We start from the raw sequence: 23,518 nt of genomic DNA, 5'->3' as shown, positions 1-23,518 counted from the left end.
GAAATCATACATTTTGGGCACAATGAAAAGCATGTTTTTTTGGGGGTTTTTTTTTCTTAAGGTGCACCTTTGAACCCTACATTCAGTTGATTCAAACCAGCTTAAGCATTTCAGGATAAAAATATTTGTATACTAATGTCAACTATAAAGTTAAAGAGCATTTCTAAACTTATTTTTATTTAATATTTTTCTTCCCAAATATAACTTCTATAAACGTTTCAAACATCTGATGGTTTTGAAAAACGAACCTATTTTCAACTACCATGCTAGTCACTAGCAGGTAAACAAAGCAGCTAATTTCCTTTTCTCTGGTAATTAATTCTGTTCAAATCTATGGAGGGAATTTTCCATCCCTGACCAGACAGTATGCCAACCTGCCCGTAGGTGCTCATTAGATCTGTTGCACAAATCATTCCTTCTACATATTTTTAGTCTATCTTTGCTTACAAACTAGTCATTGGCATATTTGGCCCTATAAGTAAAGTCAAGTCAAGTCACCTTTATTTATATAATAGCGCTTTTGATAATACAGATTGTGACAAAGCAACTGAACAACATTATAGGAAAATAGTGTGTAAATAATGCAAAAAGGCAGTTCATCTTTGATTTCAGTTATGTCGTAATACAGCTCAGTTCATTTTAAATAGTAGGCCTATCTGTGCAATAAGTTTGACGAAAATGCTCCCAACTAAGCAAGCCAGAGATGTATACATCTAGGATGCCTGCACTCTTCCACAATTACTTTTTAGTATCAAAAAGTACCTCTTAAGTGGGAGAAAAGGGAAGTATAATACTTCAAGAAGCATGTGGGTATGAGAATGGATATTGGTTTAATGGCACTAAACAAGAAATCCTGGACACCAATGTGGCAATAAGTATATTTTGGTTACATCAGATCCTTGAGATGTAGTGACATTTTTCTGAACACAAAGAATCTCCCATACAAAAGTCTTCTACTTTTACAGAAACCAGAAAAACAGCTTACCATTGAGGATAGGAAATACGCCACGGCGTGTTTGGCGTTTGTGAGTGTGACAGAGATGTTTTGGCAGAGTAACAAAACGGGTTTCAGATGATGTGTAGCCTCAGTCTCTTGGCTCAGAATAATGAGCTACCTCAGCAGGCATCACACATCACCTGTGTCCACAATATTGCAAGAAGTCACGATGTGGGTTGCTCAGTAATATAGCTGAAATGAGGGTTCCTGGATGTATTTACTGTAAGCCTCTTCTAACACAACAAAGCCATTTTGGCATCAAGGGCCCTATTTTGGGGTCCTCTTAGTTTTCACAACGGCTATTGGATAGTGAAAAGTATCAAAACAGATGGTACTAAAACTTTGAATATTTTCATTTTAAGTGTAATGCATTGAAAATATTCAAAAATACCACAGTGCAGAACCATCATGCACAACGAAAGTACAAAAAGTGCAGTCAAAGGTATATAAAACACTACATTGCGAAAAAAAAATACATATATTTTGAAGTCCTACCTCTTAATCAGATGCCAAAAATCACAGCCTTGATAAAATGGAGCAGAAAACCATGGAGCTGATCGGTTGCCAGTGTTTCTAATCTCTTTGCCTCTTTTTCTATTGCCAAGCATAAATTTGAAGTGGACCATCTACCACAGGGATGGACTCCATGGGCTCCTTGGGCTGGCTAGATCAGTGGTTCTCCGACAGGTAGGTAGAAACAGTGAGAAAACTCCAATAGTCCTCGCTTTTAGTACGGAAGGTGCACAATCAGAACAGAGCATCCTTCAGTGGGCAAGAAATCCAGAGGGAATGTGCCTGTAATCCCCAGACTAGAAGAATGCGTTTAAGATAAACAGGGGTGAGCTTCCTCAACATTATTCTTTTTCCAGTGGCGGCAACATCTTTCTTCTCCCACATCCTTCTGACGCTATTTATTTATGTGGGAAAGGAGTGGAGAGAAAGAGAGAGAGAGAGAGAGAGAGAGAGAGAGAGAGAGAGAGAGCACGCAGGAGAGAGCTTGCACTGTCAGTGACTACATTAGCAGCTCTGAGTAGGTGGAGTTTTCTTTGCAGCAGAGGCGATCATGATTCGAAATCCAAAGGAGGGAGAGAGAGAAAGACAGACATAGAGAACACAGCATGAATAGCATAAAAAGAAGAGAAAGAAATAAGGTATTGCCTATGCTAAAGAGAGGGTAAGAAAAAGAAGAAGAGAAATACATCATGGGCTCTCAACACTGTCGACTAGTTAGTTAGTTCTGTCACCAGTCAACGTGTCAAGAAGGTCTACAAAAAAAGGGGGGTTGGGGGCTGGAAATGCTAGTTCTGGCAGAATTTGTTGAAGCACTGTTGAAATATCTTATGAAATATTAGCAATATACTGTATGTTGGTCAGTCAATAGAAAAATACTTTTTAGAATCAAAGGGTGTTGTTACAGTATTCACCAGCAGAGCAAATGACCATGGTTTGTGTTGACTTGTCTCAGTACCCACACATTTGGTCTTTGCACTTGCCCTTGTATACTTGCATCACATTATTTTTTACATATTTTAATTTTCAATATTTTGCTCTAAGATAATCCATGTAACAGACAATGCAATTTAGTAATTACGATGCTTCTAATTAAGTGCTAAAAAGCAGTTGCAAACATTTTAGAACAAAATACACAATCATCTCCGCACCAATTAAAAATGTGCAACACTTCACATTTTATTGCACAGTTATTTGTAGTATCTTATTAAAAACTTACAAAAAACAAGTTAACAATCTCGCCGACAGGTTGGGCTTTGATTGGGGGAAAATCAGCGGGTGATCAGCGCCTGCAAATCTTTATGTGTGAACTACTCAACAACGCATTAAAGAGGCTAGCTGACTCACAGAAGCTAAACAAATATCTAGCATGCTAAATATCTGGACCGGTCAGCCGACTCAACATCACGCGGTGGCAGGTGTCTCGACAAGCTACAGCCAATGAGAGAGCAAGGCATGGATTGAGGTAAGCCTTCGAGCCTTAGAGTATCCCATCATGCATCATGTTCTGGAAATAAATTGTGAGACTTTTTTGCAGAGATCTCGGGAGACGTCATAGAAAAATTTCCAATGTAAGGTAAATATCAATAAAATCATTAGAAATCACATATATTTTGATAGAAGAAAAAACAGTGCTTTTATGTTCTATCTATGCAAAGATGAGTTGAGCAGTGGTGATATTTATTTTTACAATATTTGCAACTGCTTTTTATCACTTAATTTGAAGCACCACAAATTAAATGATGTCAGTAGTTATAGGTACTACTGAACATGCATTTAGAAGTTTGTTTTTAAATGGAAAGTATTTAAAATTAAAATGAATATAAAGCAATGTAAACACTTGCATTTTTACAACACTGTAAGTGTATCCCATCAGGTAATGAAAAGTTCAACACACACTTGTGGTATTCATCGCTTACTTTATCACTTGGACCAAATACAGGAAATACGTCAAGTTGTCAAGAGGTCAAGTGAAAATACCACAAGTGTGGGTATTTGTAGAAGGCAAGAATTGTTGTCAGCACGTGTAGTTTGTCACCCCCTGTTGCGGATTATTTACGTAGTGTCACGTAGTGTGAACACCACATCAACTTCAAGATAGACAATCAAGTCATGTAGTCTGAACAACACAGCCATCTGCCGACGTTTAAAGTCTTATAGTATGAACTTAGCCTTAGTTAGCATCTACAAACTGACTATGTTCTACATGGCGAATGCAAGCAGGTACACAATTTTTCTGACAAAATTAGTGGAACGCCATGAAGAATGCAGGGTCCTTGAGAAATTATCTAAAGAAAAAAATTACAAAAATAAAAAAAAAAATAATATGTGGTACAACAATGAAAGTCTTAGGGTAAAAAAAAAAAAACTGTTTACACAAATTTCTAGAACCAGCCCTATTTTGAGCAAATTAAAAGAAAATTGCATTGTCATTGCAGAAAACTGAGTCTGTATTCATTTAGAATATTCAGATACAAAACAAAATTCTACTGCAGTAGACAAGTGTCATGTGTCACAGAACTGATCAAAAGTCATCAGCACATGAAGTTTCCTAACCATTTCATACACTGTAAGCAGCTTGAAGCTGGCAAAGGAGATAAGCACACTTTAATTTCCTTACTGCATCATCTCAGCTGTATGGACATTCACTTCTATTAACTTCTCATCAACACAGCTAAGAAACAGCAGCATAAGCTCACTGATAGAAGATCAGCCATGACCTGTCAATTATTGCACTATTTTTCTAAAGGACCAAACAAAGGATTAATTATTTATTCACTCAAAACCTGTAAGTTGACATTATGTGTCTTATATGATGTAAATTATCATTATTAATGTTTACATGACCTGATAGAATTACCTCTGAAATTCAGAAGTAGTAATAAGTCAAGAAGCCAATTTTAAATGTAATTTGTGCAACTAAACAGAATATTTGATGTCATGATTTCATGCAAGGTTTTTCATTTTCATAAGACTTCACAATTTTTCAAACATCTCTCTTCTGAAAACAGCAATACACAGCTAAGCTAAAAAAACTCGGATTTTGCATCAGAAAGTGTTTGATTAAGAGAGTATATCTGCAGACTTAAAAAAAAAAAAAAAAAAATAGATGATGTTTTCATAGTGATGATTTCATAGTGATGATTTCATTCAAAGTAACTTACAAGGAACTTTTATAAGAACAGTCCCCTTGAAACAACTTTATCTTTAGTGTCTAGCTCATTGACACATCTATGATATTTAAATGAAACTCCTTTTTGGGGTTTAAAACTACATCCCAGATCTTTATTCACTTTACCACACCACCCCTAGTGGTATATCAACACCATCCCACTATCAATGCAGTGTTTCAAATATGTACCAAATACCTTCATTTTGTAGTTTTATTTTTTTGTTTAAACAGCATCAATTCACTTATTCTCTGTAGAAACTGACTGTTCTTGCTTAGAAATATACATATATACTATATATTGCCATAGTAACTTTCACTCCAATGCCAACCTGCTCTGGGGCATGTTATGTTCTGGTCTAGAGATCTCAAAACGAAATTTGATCAATCAGCATATAGGCCTATATATACTATATATATAGTAACTGTCTATAGTTGTTATTTTTATTATTATTATTAATTTTTTTGCAAAACATTATGCTTTTTTGTTTCCTAGAAAAATAAAAGGTTAAGTTTATATATATATATATATATATATATATATATATATATATATATATATATATATATATATATATATATATATATATATATATATACACTGTAAATCTTGATTCTGGTTGTTTTTGAAACAATGGAACACTCTCGGCTACTGTACACAGGTGTCGACCATAAACAACTAAACACCAGTTGGGGTGTGGCATATAAAACAATGACGTATACTGTTTATCATTGTCTAGCTCTGGAGGCAATCATATGCAAATATATTTGCTCACAAGACATCAGATTTCACTCACTGGCCATATTTTTCCTTTAGCCTTTTAAATGCCAAGACCAAAAAAAGAAACCAGAAAATGTATTTATTGCTATTGCCCATCTTATTGGGACTCAAACTAAAATGTAATGTTTTTTTTTTTCTTTCAAAACTTGATGTATTACTTATTTATTTATATTTGTATCCCCGTGTATGTCGCAGAACACTTGTATATCAATGCTTGTTACAACATTTATAATAAAATGGTTGCAATTCCTCAACACATTGGAATACAGAACTAAGGTTGGGGTCTTTTTAAAGATAACACATAGAAGATTATTGCTGATGTGAACACATAAAAAAAGTATAATAATGATATAGAAGTTTAAGTTTATAGTAAAGATAAAATACACTAATTTTGTTTTAATTTGTATATAATATTTAATAAAATATTTAGCACTCTAAAACTGCCATAAAAACAAAGCCAACCAAGTTAGGTATCACAAAAATTGTGGCTCCTGTGAGATTTAATTTGGGCACTTTACCAATAACCACACTGGGTTACACCCAAACTCTCTCTCTCTCTCTCTCTCTTAATTTTGTGAAAATCTTGTTTTATTTTGGGATGATTGGAAGAAAGAAAAGGTCTCTTTTGAAAATTTGAAACAATGGTGGGATGTAGGCAAGACTCAAATAAAACATTTCTGTCAGCATATACAGCCAACTTTAGTAGTAGAATAAAGAATGTGATCGAAACACTTGAAAAGCAAATTATTTTAATGGAATTGCAGTTGGTTAATGCACACAATTCTATATTGTACAATGATTTACAAACAAAAAAGAGAGAGCTTAGTCGAGTCTTAAATGAGAAAGTTAAAGGAGCCTTGATAAGGTCCCGTTTTATGTCATTAGCAGAAATGGATGCCCCAACTTCTTTCTTCTTCAACCTGGAATATAAGGTGGCTCAACAAAAGCAAATGCCATGTCTGAAACTCCCTGATGGGAGGATAACGTCTAAGACTATAGAAATGAGAAACCATGCTGTGGACTTTTATTCAAGCATTTATGCTGCAGAGAACTGTGAAAATAGTGACTGTATGACACAACTTCTTCAGGGTCTTCCTCAGCTGGACACTGGCTCTAAAACTGTCCTGGATGCTGGCATAACATTTGAGGAAGTTACTGCTGCTGTGCGACAACTTAATTCAGAACGATCCCCTGGATTAGATGGACTGCCAGCAGATTTTTATAAAAGGTTTTGGGATTTCATTGGACACGATTATTTTGAGGTTTTATGTGAATCTATAAGAGAAGGTGATTTATCAACTTCCTGTCAATATGAGGTCTTATCACTGTTACCAAAGAAGGGGGATTTAGCCCTTTTAAAGAACTGGCGTCCTGTTGCCCTTCTAACAACAGAATATAAAATATTCGCAAAATGTCTGGCAAATAGATTAAAAAATGTTTTAGGTTTGATTGTACACAAGGATCAGTCGTATTGCATTCCAAAATGGTCCATTATGGATAATTAGTTTTTAGTGCGAGACGTTGTGGATATTTGTAATGGTTTCAATGTAAATGTTGGGTTTATTGCCTTGGATCAAGAAAAGGCTTTTGATCGTGTGGATCACAATTACCTTTTTAATGTATTGAAGGTTTTTGGTTTTGGTGAAACTTTTTTAAATTTGATACAGATATTATATAATGGTGCATCATGCATGGTTAAGATAGGGGGCACATTGAGTCGGCCAGTTCCTATTTTAAGGGGTATTCGGCAAGGCTGTCCATTGTCTGGCCAGTTATACAGTTTAGCAATTGAGCCGCTGCTTTTTAGACTTCGAGAAAGACTGTCAGGTTTTAATGTGCCTGGTCTATTTTTAGATTCAAGAATGTCTCTCTCTGCCTATGCTGATGATATTACAGTTTTTGTAAACAATGCTGAAGATATTAACTGTCTATCTGAGGTACTTAGTCTTTATGAGAAAGCTTCATCAGCTAAAGTGAACTGGGCTAAAAGTGAAGCTTTTTGGGCTGGTAAAGGGGAGTTTGAGAGTCTCCCAAAGTTACCTGGAGACCTAAAGTGGGGCAGAGAGGGACTTAAATTATTGGGCATTTTCTTTGGGTCAAATGATTATCTAAAGAAAAATTGGGAGGGTCTAGTGGAGAAAGTGTGCAGCAAGTTGTCTAAATGGAAATGGTTACTACCGCAGTTGTCCTATAGGGGGAGGATTTTAGTGACCAATAATTTGGTTGCTTCTACCCTGTGGCATAAAATAACTGTGTTACAGCCACCTGTTGGACTTATTGTGGAGATTCAAAGGCAGCTTGTGAATTTTTTTTGGTCTGGGCAACACTGGATTTGTGCTGCTGCATTATACCTTCCGGTTCAAGAGGGAGGCCAAGGATTGATCGACATCAGATCCAGAATCATGGCTTTCCGGTTGCAAGCAGCTCAGAGACTGTTGTCTCGCCTGATCTATCTCAACTGCTATTTGTACCCAAAAATACACATGAATTAGACAAAATTACTGACAACATGGGCACTATTTTCTCTAATACATTAGAAGCTGTTGCCCCAATCAAATTGAAAAAAGTTAGAGAAAAACGTACTGTACCATGGTATAACAGTAATACTCACTCTCTCAAGAAAGTAACTCGTAGTCTTGAACGCAAATGGAGAAAAACTAACTTAGAAGTTTTTAGAATTGCATGGAAAAACAGTATGTCCAGCTATAGACAGGCTCTAAAAACTGCTAGGGCAGAGCATATACACAAACTCATTGAAAATAACCAAAACAATCCAAGGTTTTTATTTAGCACAGTGGCTAAGTTAACAAATTACCAGACGCCACCTGATTCAAATATTCCACCAACGTTAAATAGTAATGACTTTATGAATTTCTTCACTGATAAAATAGATAACATTAGAAATACAATAGCGAATGTAGATTCTACAGCATCTAACACTTCAGTTTCATCCATCGCACCCAAACATAAACTGCAGTGCTTTACAACCATAGGACAGGAGGAGCTAAATAAACTTATCACTGTATCTAAACCAACAACATGTTTATTAGATCCTGTACCCACTAAATTACTGAAAGAGCTGTTACCTGTAGCCGAAGAACCGCTTCTCAATATCATTAACTCGTCGTTATCTTTAGGACACGTCCCAAAACCATTCAAGCTGGCGGTTATCAAGCCTCTTATTAAGAAACCAAAACTAGATCCTAGTGTACTGGCAAATTATAGGCCTATTTCAAATCTTCCATTTATGTCTAAAATTTTAGAAAAAGTTGTGTCTGCTCAATTGAGCACCTTCCTGCATAAAAATGATCTGTATGAAGAATTTCAGTCAGGTTTTAGGCCCCACCATAGCACAGAAACTGCACTTGTTAAAATTACAAATGACCTGCTCCTTGCGTCAGACCAAGGCTGCATCTCATTTCTAGTCTTACTTGATCTTAGTGCTGCGTTCGACACCATAGATCATGACATACTCATAGATCGATTACAAAACTATACAGGTATTCAAGGGCAGGCTCTAAGATGGTTTAGATCCTACCTGTCCGATCGCTACCATTTTGTTTACTTAAATGGGGAGTCATCTCATTTATCATCAGTAAAATATGGAGTGCCACAAGGATCCGTCCTAGGTCCCCTTCTATTTTCAATATACATGTTGCCCCTTGGTAATATTATTAGAAAATACGGAATTAGCTTCCACTGTTATGCTGATGATACTCAGCTATATATATCAACGAGACCAGATGAAACTTCCCAATTATCTAAGCTAACAGAGTGTGTTAAAAATGTAAAAGATTGGATGACAAAGAATTTTCTCCAATTAAATTCGGATAAGACGGAGATATTAATTATTGGACCAAAAAACACTACACAGAATCTTGTAGATTACAATCTGCAACTAGACGGATGTACTGTTACTTCCTCTACAGTCAGAAATCTGGGTGTTATATTAGACAGCAATTTGTCTTTTGAAAATCATATTTCCAATGTTACAAAAATTGCATTCTTCCATCTTAGAAACATTGCCAAGCTACGAAACATGTTATCTGTTTCTGATGCAGAAAAGCTAGTTCATGCATTCATGACCTCTAGACTGGACTATTGTAATGCACTCCTAGGTGGTTGTCCTGCTTCTTCAATAAACAAGCTACAGGTCGTCCAAAATGCAGCAGCTTGAGTCCTTACGAGGTCAAGAAAATATGATCATATTACCCCAATTTTACAGTCTCTGCACTGGCTACCTATTAAGTTCCGCATCAGTTACAAATTATCATTACTTACCTATAAGGCCCTAAATGGTTTAGCTCCAGCGTACCTAACTAGCCTTCTACCACGTTACAACCCATCACGCACCCTAAGGTCACAAAACGCTGGACTTTTGGTAGTTCCTAGGATAGCAAAGTCCACTAAAGGAGGTAGAGCCTTCTCACATTTGGCTCCCAAACTCTGGAATAGCCTTCCTGATAATGTTCGGGGTTCAGACACACTCTCTTTGTTTAAATCTAGATTAAAAACACATCTCTTTCGCCAAGCATTCGAATAATGTATCTTTTTAATTGTGAGTGTAGTTGCATCTGATCAAAGGTGCATTTTTATTCATTACCTTGGGTTAAACTAATTTTACTTTGTTGGATCAGCAGCTATGCTAATGATGTCTGTATTTTGTTTCTATGTTTTGCCACGGGATTCACATCCCGTGGTAACTAGGATTTACACAAGCTCCAGTCTGGATCCAGAACACCTGAGAAGAGATGATGCTGACCCTCAGAGGACCCCAGATGATGCTAACCCTGAATGAACAAACAGAACTAACAATTATTCCTAATTGTGTGACTTAATCATATAATAACTTAATAATATTGATAGTTCATCGTCTAGCTGACTACGTCTTGTATTATTATAATTTTTAGTTTTTCTAAAATCCTGTCAAATGTGCACAAACTACTAGCTACTACTAAATATTGTAGAAACATAATTTTCTGTAAAGTTGCTTTGTAACGATTTGTTTTGTAAAAAGCGCTATACAAATAAACTTGAATTGAATTGAATTGTTGTATCACACGGATGCTTCATGGATTAAGACAGCTTCTGCTCTTCTCAGGAGGGTCAGAGGTATGGGTTTGGACAAACATCTGTTTTTAATGGAGCTCCAGAATGAGGACCGTGTGAATTTGACTGTTTTCTAAAAGTCAGTTCTGGAAGCATGGAAGGTGTTCACCATTTCACGTACACCGATCACACATGCTGGATTATGGCTTTTTGAAGAGCTACTTTTTCTAAATGACTTTCTACCGTCAAGACTTGTGTCTGGACCCAGCTTGCGTGCACGTTTCACTGTTGCGGGATGTACAAAGCTGGGACATATTTTGACCAAGAGCTTAGAGGAACTTAGTGAAAGGACTGGAGTGAGATCTATGAGATTGCTGAAACAAGCTACAACTGGAATCTTAAAGTCTTTGCAGGCGGAACATAAGGTTTTTACAAACGACTCGATTGCAACTGATCAATGGAGAGAGGGGGTTCCTTATGCTTTCCCTTCTCTGAATGTGACTATTGCCGTGGGAGAATGGCAAGATGATGAGAACTGTCTTTTGTCTATTGAAACCCCTCGGCTTGGAGTTTTTGAGGAGGTGGGGAAGAAAGCCCTCTATATCTCCTGTGTGAAGGCATCCAATGCTGGTCGCTTGCATGGATTTGCTTCAAGTAAATGGACTGATTTTTTTGGAGTTCTTTCCTCCCCTAGAGGCTGCTGGCGGTCCTTATACAAACGCCCCATTGATAAAAGAACGGGAGACTGTGGCGAGTGGGGCGGGGCCGAGAGGCGTGGGAACGAGGAGTGAGGCCAGGTGTAGTGATTGGAGATGAGCTGCACCTGTGCCCCACCGCCGGTATTGAGTCCCACGTAGGAGATGGAAGGATATAAAACTGGAGCGACGACCGTGAAGGACGAGAGAGGACCAGGCCTGGGACGTTATTTTATGTTTTGGCTTTTATTTGTGCGCGTCAGTCGCCCTGAGGGGCTGACGCGCTGTTTTGTGTTTATTTTTGATTATTAAAATGTTTTTGATTGTCCGCCTCCTTCTTCCCGATGTATGTGGAGTTTCATATCGTTACAGAGACCTTCAGTGGAGAATCGTTCATGGGGCGATAGCCACAAACAGATACGTGGTGCACATTGATCCTTCTGTAGGGGTGGGCTGTCCCTTCTGTAAAGAGGTTGAAACGGTTTTTCATCTATTTGTACAGTGTGAGCATGCCTATTATAAAATGGTAAACTGTGTAGAATCTTTAATGCATATTTGGGGGATAAATGAGGTCCTTTGCACAGTGGACGATGATGATGATGATGATGATTTAATGCTTGCTTTTTAAAAGATTTCTCATTTTAGCATTAATATTATAGCTGCTCTTGTTTTGTGAGTGGGTGATATTATGGTGAACACATTATTGTTCTAAATAAAGGTGTATTTAAAATTCTCTCTCTCTCTCTCTCTCTCTCTCTCTCTCTCTCTATATATATATATATATATAATTTTTATGCTGTTTTCTGTCACAGTATCACTTCTATTACAAAACAGTCACCAAATATGGAACCCTGACGGACCCTGTCAGAACTCTCCAATAATGTGTTTTGTCAAGATTACAAAAAGATTAGATTTTCTAAAACACTTATGGAGCCAGAAGAGTCTCAATAAAGATAAATGCACACACTACATTCACATATGCACACACAGGATTCACATATGCACACACAGGATTCATAGATGCACACACAGGATTCATAAATACACACACAAGATGCACAAATGCGCACAAAATTCACAAATGCACACACAAAATTTAAAAAGCACAGAAGATTCACAAATGCATACAAAATTCAGAAATGCACACAAAAATCAGAAATACACACACAATTTAGAAATGCAAACAACATTTACAAATGCACTCAAGATTCACAAATGCACAGGACAAGATTCAGAAATGTATTTCTGATGCACACACACACATATCTTGATTTATAAACTGCTTGCGGTCTGTGAACTTCACTGCATTTGTGTGTGAATTTTGAGACTCCCCTGACTTGGCTCGACACACAAATGCTTTTTTTTAAACAGGGAATGATCAGCAACCAATCAGATATCACCCTTCTTTTAGCCAATCACAAGAATGCACCCCATGTGGGGGGATTGTTTACTTATAAGCCAATCACATGAACGTGTTCACACAGCAATTGTATTAAATTGTATGAAAATACAGATGTTTAGATTACAATTCAGGTTTATTTTTTATTATTTTTTACTAAATATAAATTTAAAAATGTCTCAATACAGCCCAGTGACTGCAGAAAAAAAGTTAACCATGGATTCATAAATTTGCAATAGGCAATTATTTCATTTTATTGAAATATTTTAATGAAAGTAAAAAAAAAAAAATGTTTAAACCTTTTTGAATATTTAAATATATCTAAATATTCTTTTGGATGCAATATAGAAGTCACTTTAATTATAATATTCAGTCCCTACATGAAGAGAGAGTCAGTGGTCCGCTGCGAGAGGAAAGTGACTCTCTGTCTGCGAAAAGTGGGTCTCCGGCTGTCGTTCGCTTAGGAAAGTGAGTTGATCGCTGCGTGAGGAAAGTGAATCGTTCGCTCAACTTCGCTGCTTGAGGAAAGTGAATCGTTCGCTGAGGAAAGTGAGTCGCTCGCTGGGTGAGGAAAGTGAGTCGTTCGCTGCGTGACTCGTGAGGAAAGTGAATCGTTCGCTGAGGAAAGTGAGTCGCTCGCTGGGTGAGGAAAGTGAGTCGTTCGCTGCGTGACTCGTGAGGAAAGTGAGTCGTTCGCTGCGCAAAGTGGGTCGCTGGCTGCGCAAAGTGAGTCGCCGGCTGCGTGAGGTAAGTGAGTTGTTCGCTGAGGAAAGTGAGTCGTTCGCTGCGTGAGGAAAGTGAGTCGTTCGCTGATTGGCTTATAAGTAAACAATCCCCCACGTGGGGTGCATTCTTGTGATTGGCTAAAACAAGGGAGATATCTGATTGGTTGCAGATCATTCCCTGTTTAAAAAAAGGCATTTGTGTGTCGAGCCAAGTCAGGGGAGTCTCAAAATTCACACACAAATGCAGTGAAGTTCACAGACCGCAAGCAGTTTGTAAATCAAGATATATGTGTGTGTGCATCAGAAATACATTTCTGAATCTTGTCCTGTGCATTTGTGAATCTTGAGTGCATTTGTAAATGTTGTTTGCATTTCTAAATTGTGTGTGTATTTCTGAATTTTGTGTGCATTTCTGAATTTTGTATGCATTTGTGAATCTTCTGTGCTTTTTAAATTTTGTGTGTGCATTTGTGAATTTTGTGTGCATTTGTGTATCCTGTGTGTGTATTTATGAATTATGTGTGTGCATGTATGAATCCTATGTGTGCATATGTGAATGTAGTGTGTGCATTTATCTTTATTGAGACTCTTCTGGCTCCATAAACACTAGCCACAAAAAGTCAATATATGTGTTTTTTTGTCATGTTAGAAAAAAATCAAACTACAAAAAAAATAAAAATAATAATAATAATAATAATAATAATATAGGTCAGAAAATGTCATAACATTCAGCTTCAAAACCCATACACAACATTAGTTTTGAATAAGTAAATTAATTACTGTAAAGGACACAATAATATACAATATGTCAAAATATAACGTTATAGGATGCTATTTTGCAAATACACATGAAAAGCCTGCAAATGCATCCAAAGAAAATGAAGGCCCTACTGTAAATCAAATGAGGCAAGGTAAAAATGTCAAATGTCACATTTCAAATAAGCAACTTATTTTCATTGGAAATGAAGGTGTCATTTTCTGCAAGATTTTGCTTGTTGCATGTTCTGAGGCCCTTTCAATGTAAAATGGCCAGTATTGTTAAAAGCATATCTAATTTTATTCTGAACAGGAAAAAAAAAAAAAATGTGAATCTGGTGTTTTTTTTTTATTTTTATTTTTTTTACTTTGGTTGTTGTATCACAGCAGATTAGAAATTAACAGTCCTGTCAGTGGCACTAAATTGGCTGTTGTGTTTTAAAATAAAACTACCACCTACCATAAACCCTAATGTGAGTCAAAAGTGCACACTTATTTGCTTTGATTCATGACATGCATCCACACAATTTCTTTCACTTTGTAAACAAAGGGTGCAACAAGCAGATTTGGACAGCACTCTGCTGCATGACACAATGTGCAGATATTCTGTTTTAATTGAGCAAGGAAGCAATAAGTCAGGCCTTTGGAGTGAGCTACCTTAACATCTCATCCAACTCAATTACATTTAACCAGTAATTCTTGGTTCCAGCCCACCCTCAGGTTTTGTCACTAAAGCATAGGACAATAAATCACCTCAACCTTGTTGCATCCCATGAAATCTAACTTGGACAAAGAACTTTCATTTATTATGGCCAGCACCCGTATCACCCTGCAGCCCAAGACTGGTTGCCCACTGAAGCTAAGCAGGGTTGAGCCTGGTCAGTACCTGGATGGGAGACCTCCTGGGAAACTAGGTTGCTGCTGGAAGAGGTACTAGTGAGGTCAGCAGGGTGTGCTTACCCTGTTGTCTGTGTGGGTCTAAACGCCCCAGTATAGTGGCGGGGACATTATACTGTCAAAAAGCACCATCCTTCGGATGAGATGTTAAACTGATGTCCGGACACTGGTAGTGATGGTCAAATTAGCTTTATGAAGTACTGAGGCTTCCCTCTGACGGTTTTGGGAAAAGATTCAAAGCTTCGCAAGTGTCAAAAACAGAATTATCTGGTGGTTAATAAAAATATAGCAGCCAAAAGCCTGTGAAAGGCAGTGGCTCAAATGCCATTGATCGGCTCATGTTGCATGCAGGAATAAAAGCCTAACTGTGTGTGTGTATTTGTTGAACTACTCCCTCTGACAAAATAATTTATCCACTAAACTGTGGCATTAAATGTCAATATGAATATCAATATGATTGGAACATTCCAACACGCGCACGTGATTAGACAAAAAGAAAGGCTTCATTTTTTATTGGTCACGTGATACACTGAAAACAATATGGCTCCTGCACAGAGTATCGTGAGAAATTGCGCTGCTTACTTGATACACACTTTGAAGCTTCAGTGTCATATGTAACATCACGACTCTGTAATCATTAAAAATACCAGGATGTCTTCCGAAAAAGGTAGAGGTGTGACCTCGGCAACCTGACCAAATTTGCCCATTGGCCTCAGACCTTCATGGCCTTCTAAATTCCTATATCTACTGATTGGCTACATCACTCTGTCTCCTCTCCACCAATAAGTTGGTAAGTGGTGGGCATTCTGGAAGACTGTGGCTGCGGTCGCATCATCCTGGTGGATGCTGCACACTGGTGGTGGATAAGGAGATACCCCTCACAATGTAGAGCACTTAGCACTTAGAGGGCTTAGAAAAGCAGAAAAGTCACCATACTTCCAAATCCAAGTGTGGGTGTTTTATTTATTGATACAAACTATAGAAAATAAAATGATAAAACCTGATACCAATTTTCTTCAGGCTGTTGAGTGCCAAGAAGAAAGTATATCTGATTTACAATGGATATTGAGGGAGCAGTAAGAGCCAGATATAAACCGTACTTTCAAACTAAATAATTCTGTAATACTGAACTTTTATGCTCCTTTTGTTAATTGTATCTACCCAGTAGGTTTCTGCTTATTAAAGAATTATGAGGTCAGTTTTCAATAGTTGTTAAATTAGCAGGCTTACAATAGGCTTGATTTGAAGTGTTAGGTACCTGTATGAACACTTGAACCGTTAAATTAGACAATAAATTTACTGTCAAAGACTCTCTGCAGTCATAATGTGATGCAACACATCTTTTGAGAACTTAAACTGAATTTATAATGGCATAAAGATGGTGAATGTTCCAAGTATTCATTAAAGAAATAAGACACAAAAGCAGGCAGTTAATTACAGTGTTTTTACCACAGATTATGGAGTGTTCTTAGTCATTGTAGAGGACCAGAAATGTCACTTAGAGATAAATTGAATAAATAAATTTGCAAAGAATTAAATAAAATTGAAAAAGACTTTTTAAATTGACAGAGATATTTTAATAGTTTAATCTATTTAATGTAACAGTAAAACAGTATATTTGTAACCAATTTTAAATGCAACTTTAAAAAGCAATTTAAATAGCAAAGTTAAACATTTAACAGTTCACGTGTGTTACAGTTTAAGGGGCCGTTCACATATCGCACCTAAAACGCATGGAAAACACTAGGCGTGCCGCTTTGCTAAGCAACCATGACGTGCTCTTTCCATGAAGACGCGGAAATTTCAGCAAAGGATAAATGGATTTGCAGCACTAAAAACCTCTCGCAGTAGCTCTGCTACTGAATTTATTTAAAAATGGCAATCCATAATGAACAGCTGTTCCTTCATCTTGGCTGAGTTTTCAACGCTGTTACGGAAAAGGATGAAGCTGATTGGTTAGTTTTTGTCACATGACCCGCGGTGCGCTTGCGGCATTCTGAAAAGTTGAGATGTTTTTAACTCGATGCGGTGCGGACGCGCCTGGAAAAAAACGGGCTTCCATTGTGAGCGCGCATGCCGCGCGCCTACATTGGAAATAACGAACTTGCGCACGCAAAAGACGCGAAATGTGAACGGCCCCTAAGTTAGGCAAGGAGAGGAGATGTGAATGTAAATGCAGCCATTTACTGTTATAAAAAAAAAAAAAAAAAAAAAAAAATTAGGAGTAAAAGAAAATTCAACAATAATATGGTGCTCAAACACAAAATATATACAGTATTGAGGCAGAAAATGTACAATGTGAGTATATTAGCAACAGCAGACTGAGCAGCAGATGAAGGTCCCCCAGAGGTGTGATGGACTAAAGTGAGTAGCCCCACACGCAGCATAGTCCACAATGTCAAGTCACCTTTATTTATATAGCGCTTTAAACAAAATACATTGCGTCAAAGCAACTGAACAACATTCATTTGGAAAACAGTGTGTCAATGATGCAAAATGATAGTCAAAGGCAGTTCATCATTGAATTCAGTGATGTCATCTCTGTTCAGTTAAATAGTGTCTGTGCATTTATTTGCAATCAAGTCAACGATATCGCTATAGATGAAGTGACCCCAACTAAGCAAGCCAGAGGCGACAGCGGCAAGGAACCGAAACTCCATCGGTAACAGAATGGAGAAAAAAACCTTGGGAGAAACCAGGCTCAGTTGGGGGGCCAGTTCTCCTCTGACCAGACGAAACCAGCAGTTCAATTCCAGGCTGCAGCAAAGTCAGATTGTGCAGAAGAATCATCTGTTTTCTGTGGTCTTGTCCTGGTGGTCCTCTGAGACAAGGTCTTTACAGGGGATCTGTATCTGAGGCTCTAGTTGTCCTGGTCTCCACTGTCTTTCAGGGCAGTAGAGGTCCTTTCTAGGTGCTGATCCTCCATCTGGTCTGGATACGTACTGGATTTGGGTGACTGCAGTGACCCTCTGATCTGGATAAAGACTGGATCTGTTGGCTACGGTGACCTCGGAATAAGAGAGAAATTCAAATATTAGCGTAGATGCCATTCTTCTAATGATGTAGCAAGTACATAGGGTGTTATGGGAAGTGTTTCCGGTTCCGGATTACCTAATTAATGCAGCCTAAAAATCCTTTAACGGATTTGGATATTAAAAGCATATTAGTATGTTATGTGTAAGCCAGGTTAAAGAGATGGGTCTTTAATCTAGATTTAAACTGCAAGAGTGTGTCTGCCTCTCAAACAATGTTAGGTAGGTTATTCCTGAGTTTAGGCGCCAAATAGGAAAAGGATCTGCCGCCTGCAGTTGATTTTGAAATTCTAGGTATTATCAAATTGTTTTGAGAACGTAGCGGACATAGAGGATTATAATGTAAAAGGAGCTCATTCAAATACTGAGGTGCTAAACCATTCAGGGCTTTATAAGTAATAAGCAATATTTTAAAATCTATACGATGTTCGATAGGGAGCCAGTGCAGTGTTGACAGGACCGGGGTAATATGGTCTTACTTCCTGGTTCTAGTAAGGACTCTCGCTGCTGCATTTTGTACTAGCTGTAGTTTGTTTACTAAGCGTGTAGAACATCCACCCAATAAAGCATTACAATAATCTAACCTTGAGGTCATAAATGCATGGATTAGCATTTATAATTTAGATTTATTTTTGAGATGGAAAAAATGCAGTTTTACAAATGCTAGAAACGTGGCTTTCTAAGAAAAGATTGCGATCAGATAGCACACCTAGGCTCCTAACTGATGACGAAGAATTGACAGAGCAGCCATCAAGTCTTAGAAATTACTTGTCATCCAGTTTTTTACATCGACTATGCATTCCATTAGTTTTTCAAATTTGTGTGTTTGGAATTTTGAAAAATAATACCTCGCCAGCAGGGACTTTCTGAGGGGCATTTTTTTTTACCCAAAACTTTATTTAGTTCCTGGTTCTTGCGGTGGAAACACACCAAGGACCAGGCCAAAGTCCCTAGTTCCTGGGTAAAGTTCCTGCGGTGAAAACGCGGCATAGGTTCAATTTGCAGGTTGAACACCAGTGTTGGGCAAGCTACTTGGTAAATGTAGTGAGCTAAGCTAACAGTTACTTCACTACACTAAAGCTACAGCCCTGTTAAATGAAGTAAGGTAAGCTACAGCAACATTGCAAAAGTAGTTTACTACATCTAAGCTATTTGACAGTGACAGTGACGTGACATAAAGCCAAGTATGGTGACCCATACTCAGAATTTGTGCTCTGCATTTAACCCATCAAAAGTGCACCAACAGCAGCGTCAAGTCAAGTCAAGTGACCTTTATTTATATAGTGCTTTAAACAAAATACATTGCGTCAAAGCAACTGAACAACATTCATTAGGACAACAATGTGTCAATAAGGCAAAATGATAGTTAAAGGCAGTTCATCAGTGAATTCAGTGATGTCATCTCTCTCTCTCTCTCTCTCTCTCTCTCTCTCTCTCTCTCTCTCTCTCTCTATATATATATATATATATATATATATATATATGTATGTGACTGCATCAGAGAGCATTTTTATAGAAATTGGCAAATCAACTAAACTGGCATAAATCTGAAAACATTCACAAATGCAACATGGAACAAGCATGTTCCCTCACTCACTCACTCACTCACTCACACACACACACACACAGAAATAGAGAGAAAATTGTATGTAGAATAATTTGCAAAAGCAGATAATTCAAAATATATCAGGCAACAACAACAAATTCTAAATGTGACAATTTGTATGTATTTCAGAATGTTTAAATATATATTCACAAAATTAACATAAAGTTGTAATTCACATACAGTTGTGAGAAGTTGAAGCATCCAGAAGTGTAAATGTGGTCATTGCACTTTCTAACAATAATAATTATTTCTAAAGTTTTTCCACAAACCAGCAGATGTCCGTATTCAGTGTTCTATCCCTAACACATAGAGCAAAGTTCAAAAAAACAGTTTAGGTTTAATTGAGACATTTGAGTGATTTTTTTCTTTAAAAAATATTTTTTCATGAGCCAGTCTATGGCCTAGTTAAGTAATTGTGCAGTAAAAAAACAAAGAAAAAACAAAAAAAACACAGCATAAATGTATAGTTGAGAAGTTAAAAAAAAAAAAAATTATATATATATATATATATATATATATATATGTATAGTTTTCCATATAAAAAATGTATATTTCCTTATGCAATTGCTCTGTGAAAGTTTGGGGTCTATCCGACCCCAAACACCAAAAATGTTATCCTTTTTGAACACTGATTAAGGGTTAAACTACTAGTGTCACTGCTGAAAACAAGGTAAGCTAGAGACTGGAGCAGACATCTTGAGTATTGGAGATAATCACAGAGGAAAGAAATCCAGGTAAGTAGACCACACAAATCAAGGAATAGTCCTAGTCGTAGACCAAGAGTGTACGGAGGTAGCTTACATAGAGTGGAGCTGAAGAGAGTGGTGTGGGGGATTGTGGAGTGTGTGCAGGTGGGAGCCAGGAGAGATTATGGGAAATAAAGTGTGGATGTGAAAGGTGATAATGAAATGATGTCATTTTTGGTAGGTGACACTAGACAGCATAAACAAAAACTACACTGAAGGGGGGTCATACTTTCAATAAGGGCAGGACCCCTGGGCAGGACCCCTGGGCTCTTTCCTTTAAGACAGAACAGTTAACAATCTTTTATTCCCTGACGATGCTAAAGGCAGAGTTGGAGGCTTGGAACACTGAGGTCTACCTACTGGAAATGGGGACCAAGGTGGAATTGGAGGGAAAGAGAACCCATTGGGGCTGAAGCGGTGGAAGGCTGAGGTGCATCCAGAGGTCCCAGAGTCCATGACAATGCCAGGGTGATTCCTGACGAAGGCAGAGAAGCTGAGGGAGCAACAGGTCAAAGGTCTTGAGATGGAGCTATTGGGTCAAAAGCTAGCAGTGTAGCCAGATGGTTATGAGGCTTTATCAGTGTCCTATTGTCCCTCAATCATAGTTGGATGGGCTGGCCATGAGACTATAGTCACGCTGGTGGAGCCAGAGGGTCGAGAAGGGTTGGCAAATCAGGAGGACAAGGAAACTAAGTGAATCCAGCTGAGGGTGCAAAGCCAGGCAGAATCAAACAGAACAGGATGATTGATTCCTCTAAAACAAAACCACAGACTTGGTAACAAATTGAGGTTATGGGACAAATATGGCTTCTGGTACTAGCTACAGACTGGAAATCTCCATTGGAAGGTTGCCCATGGCTCTGGATCTGTGGCGGTTTTCCTTCACCTAACCCCTGGTGAAAGAGGCACCACTTGTACTGAGCAACAAAGTGAACAAATTCCATATATTTTAAATTCCATATCACCCTTGAGGATCATCAACAGGGAAAATGGAGGTATAATGGATTTAATTTTCAAAAAAAAAAGGGGGGGGGGGACTTAGGTAAGTGTGTTTGACATATTGATATGCAAGGCCCAAATAACAACTCATGTGATGAACATAATCAGTTATTTTGGAAACATATTAACAAGAACATCAAGTCCAAAACCAAATGTGACAATTTTTATAAAATTTTGTCATAAGTTTATTGACTGCAGCTATGTTTGAACTTGCCAAATTATTTATTTTTTCCATTTAATTAGCAAATACAAGAAGAAAAGCATCTAGAAAAAGTTTAGCTAAAGCATTTGGCAAATGTTATCCCTACATAACAACCGGTAAAAGCTAATAACACAGGCTCATACTGGTAACATCAGTCGGCACTGTACTCTTGTTTTATTTTTATTTTCTTGGTTGAAGCTTTGCGGGTTTTTTTAGCATATAAAATATTAAAATTTGATTGCTACCAATTTGCTACGATTGTTTTGTACGCAGTAATGGATTATAATAGACCTAAAAACTGGAAAGGTTTTAAAACATTTTCATCTTAATTCTTTTTCTTTTCTTTTTTTTTTTCTTAATTATTTTGGTGAAATGTGTAATAAGTGGTTTGACTGCACTGTTTCCCTTAAACATCATTCTAGTTTGAATTTGCAACTGCAGTCTTCACTGAAGTTTTTTTCGTTTAGATATTTCAACTCAAATCAATATTTTGCATCTAATTATTTACTTATGTGACAAGTAGCCATGTAATAAGTGGGATAATGTACATCCATCCGGATGTTCTCTCATAATAAACCCCTTCAGGCTGATACAAGACCTGTTCACCCTGGGTTATTCTGAGAGAACAACTGGTTGTATGCACAGTATCCCTTCCTTATTTACTTACTGGTTATTTGTTGTGTTTCACTTATTATGTGTTTTTTCATTCATTGTATAGTTTGTTTAGCACAGTACATTGTTTTTGTATGCACTTATAAATTGGTATAGCTGTAGCTAAATAATATTGTAGGTATGTTATAAATATTTATTATATGTAAAGTTAGGAACTATAACAGCTGCACAGTACATAGACTATAATGATTGACAGCAGCAATAAGCAGCCAACCTGAATGTATTTCAGCCATGAAACTAGTTATTTAAGAAAGAAAGAAAGAAAAAAAGTTGTTCAGCAATTCAGTTCAGCTGAATACCAATCCCTAAGTGAGCCAACCTGGTCTACCAGGTAGGAGTGACCGTAACATTGCATAATCACAGGTGAAAGAAGAAACAAAACAGGAAATAAAAAATAAATAAATAAATCATTCCCACTTCAGCTGCTTTTTAGGGGGCAGAGGTAAGTTTGTTACTGTGTAATTACCAGTCTACTTGCAATGCTAAAAATAAAAATGTTTATGACTATTCTGGTTTTGAGAATGTAGTGGTTCTGTCACAATTCAAAATCATAAATGGCTACTATTTACAAAAGCACACACCTCGCCATCAAATTATGAAAAGCAGTGCAAGGGCAAAGTTACCAAATACTACTAATCTCTGCAGTAGCCTATTTACACACTGTATTGAAAAACAGTAATATAAATATGACGCAGCTTACAGTGTTTTTTTTTTTTTTTTTAATCTGCATGTTATACATCAGTATGCCAAAAGTAGCTTTAGATTAACACAAGCAAAAAAAAAATATTATGTACGGGGGGGGGGGGGGGAATTGGTGGGTGTTTGGGCTGGCGGCGGTTGCGATGGGTCGGGTATTGGTAAACATAATGACCGCTCACCGCTGTCAATGTTTTTTGTGCCTCTGATTCATGTAGTCATGTCACTCCACAAGTAGTCCAATCTTTTGTCACGATTGAAGTTCAAAGTGTACTCGCACCGTTATGAATGTGCACACACCCATGCCAATCATCTGCTCACGTGAACAGCTTCAGTTGACTGACGAAGACAGTGAACACAGATGATTCATGTAAGCAAATCCAATATATTGTCTTTCATTTTTATATACAGTTCTAGTCAAATTTAACCAATCTATTGATCATTTTTGTCATGATTCCATAACATCAATGTTGGGCTAGCTTAGCAAAGTACTGCCATTTTGGTTATTGCTTACTTCTAGCTAGAAAGCTTAGCAGCTTTTACAAGGCTCGAAATTGACATCATTTTTGTCGCATATGCTCCTGAAA

General features: G+C 37.4%; 1 protein-coding gene across 2 annotated transcripts in view; it reads right to left on the bottom strand.

Moving 5' to 3' along the window:
* The window catches only part of sgcd (sarcoglycan, delta (dystrophin-associated glycoprotein)), a 471,077-nt gene that overhangs the window by 435,565 nt on the left and 11,994 nt on the right, over window positions 1–23,518 (bottom strand). The window contains exon 1 of one of the 2 annotated variants that reach the window (XM_026195718.1): window positions 1,493–5,131. The exons of the other annotated variant lie outside the window; for it this stretch is intronic. The gene's annotated coding sequence lies outside the window, so the exon portion shown is untranslated. Of the gene's footprint in view, window positions 1–1,492; window positions 5,132–23,518 lie in introns of those variants that run through there. 2 annotated transcript variants of the gene reach the window in all.

This window comes from Carassius auratus, chromosome 21, assembly GCF_003368295.1.
Source record: "Carassius auratus strain Wakin chromosome 21, ASM336829v1, whole genome shotgun sequence".
Lineage (NCBI taxonomy): Eukaryota > Metazoa > Chordata > Actinopteri > Cypriniformes > Cyprinidae > Carassius > Carassius auratus.
The sequence above is the reverse complement of the archived record's forward strand: the minus strand, read 5'-3'. Positions and strand labels throughout refer to the sequence as shown.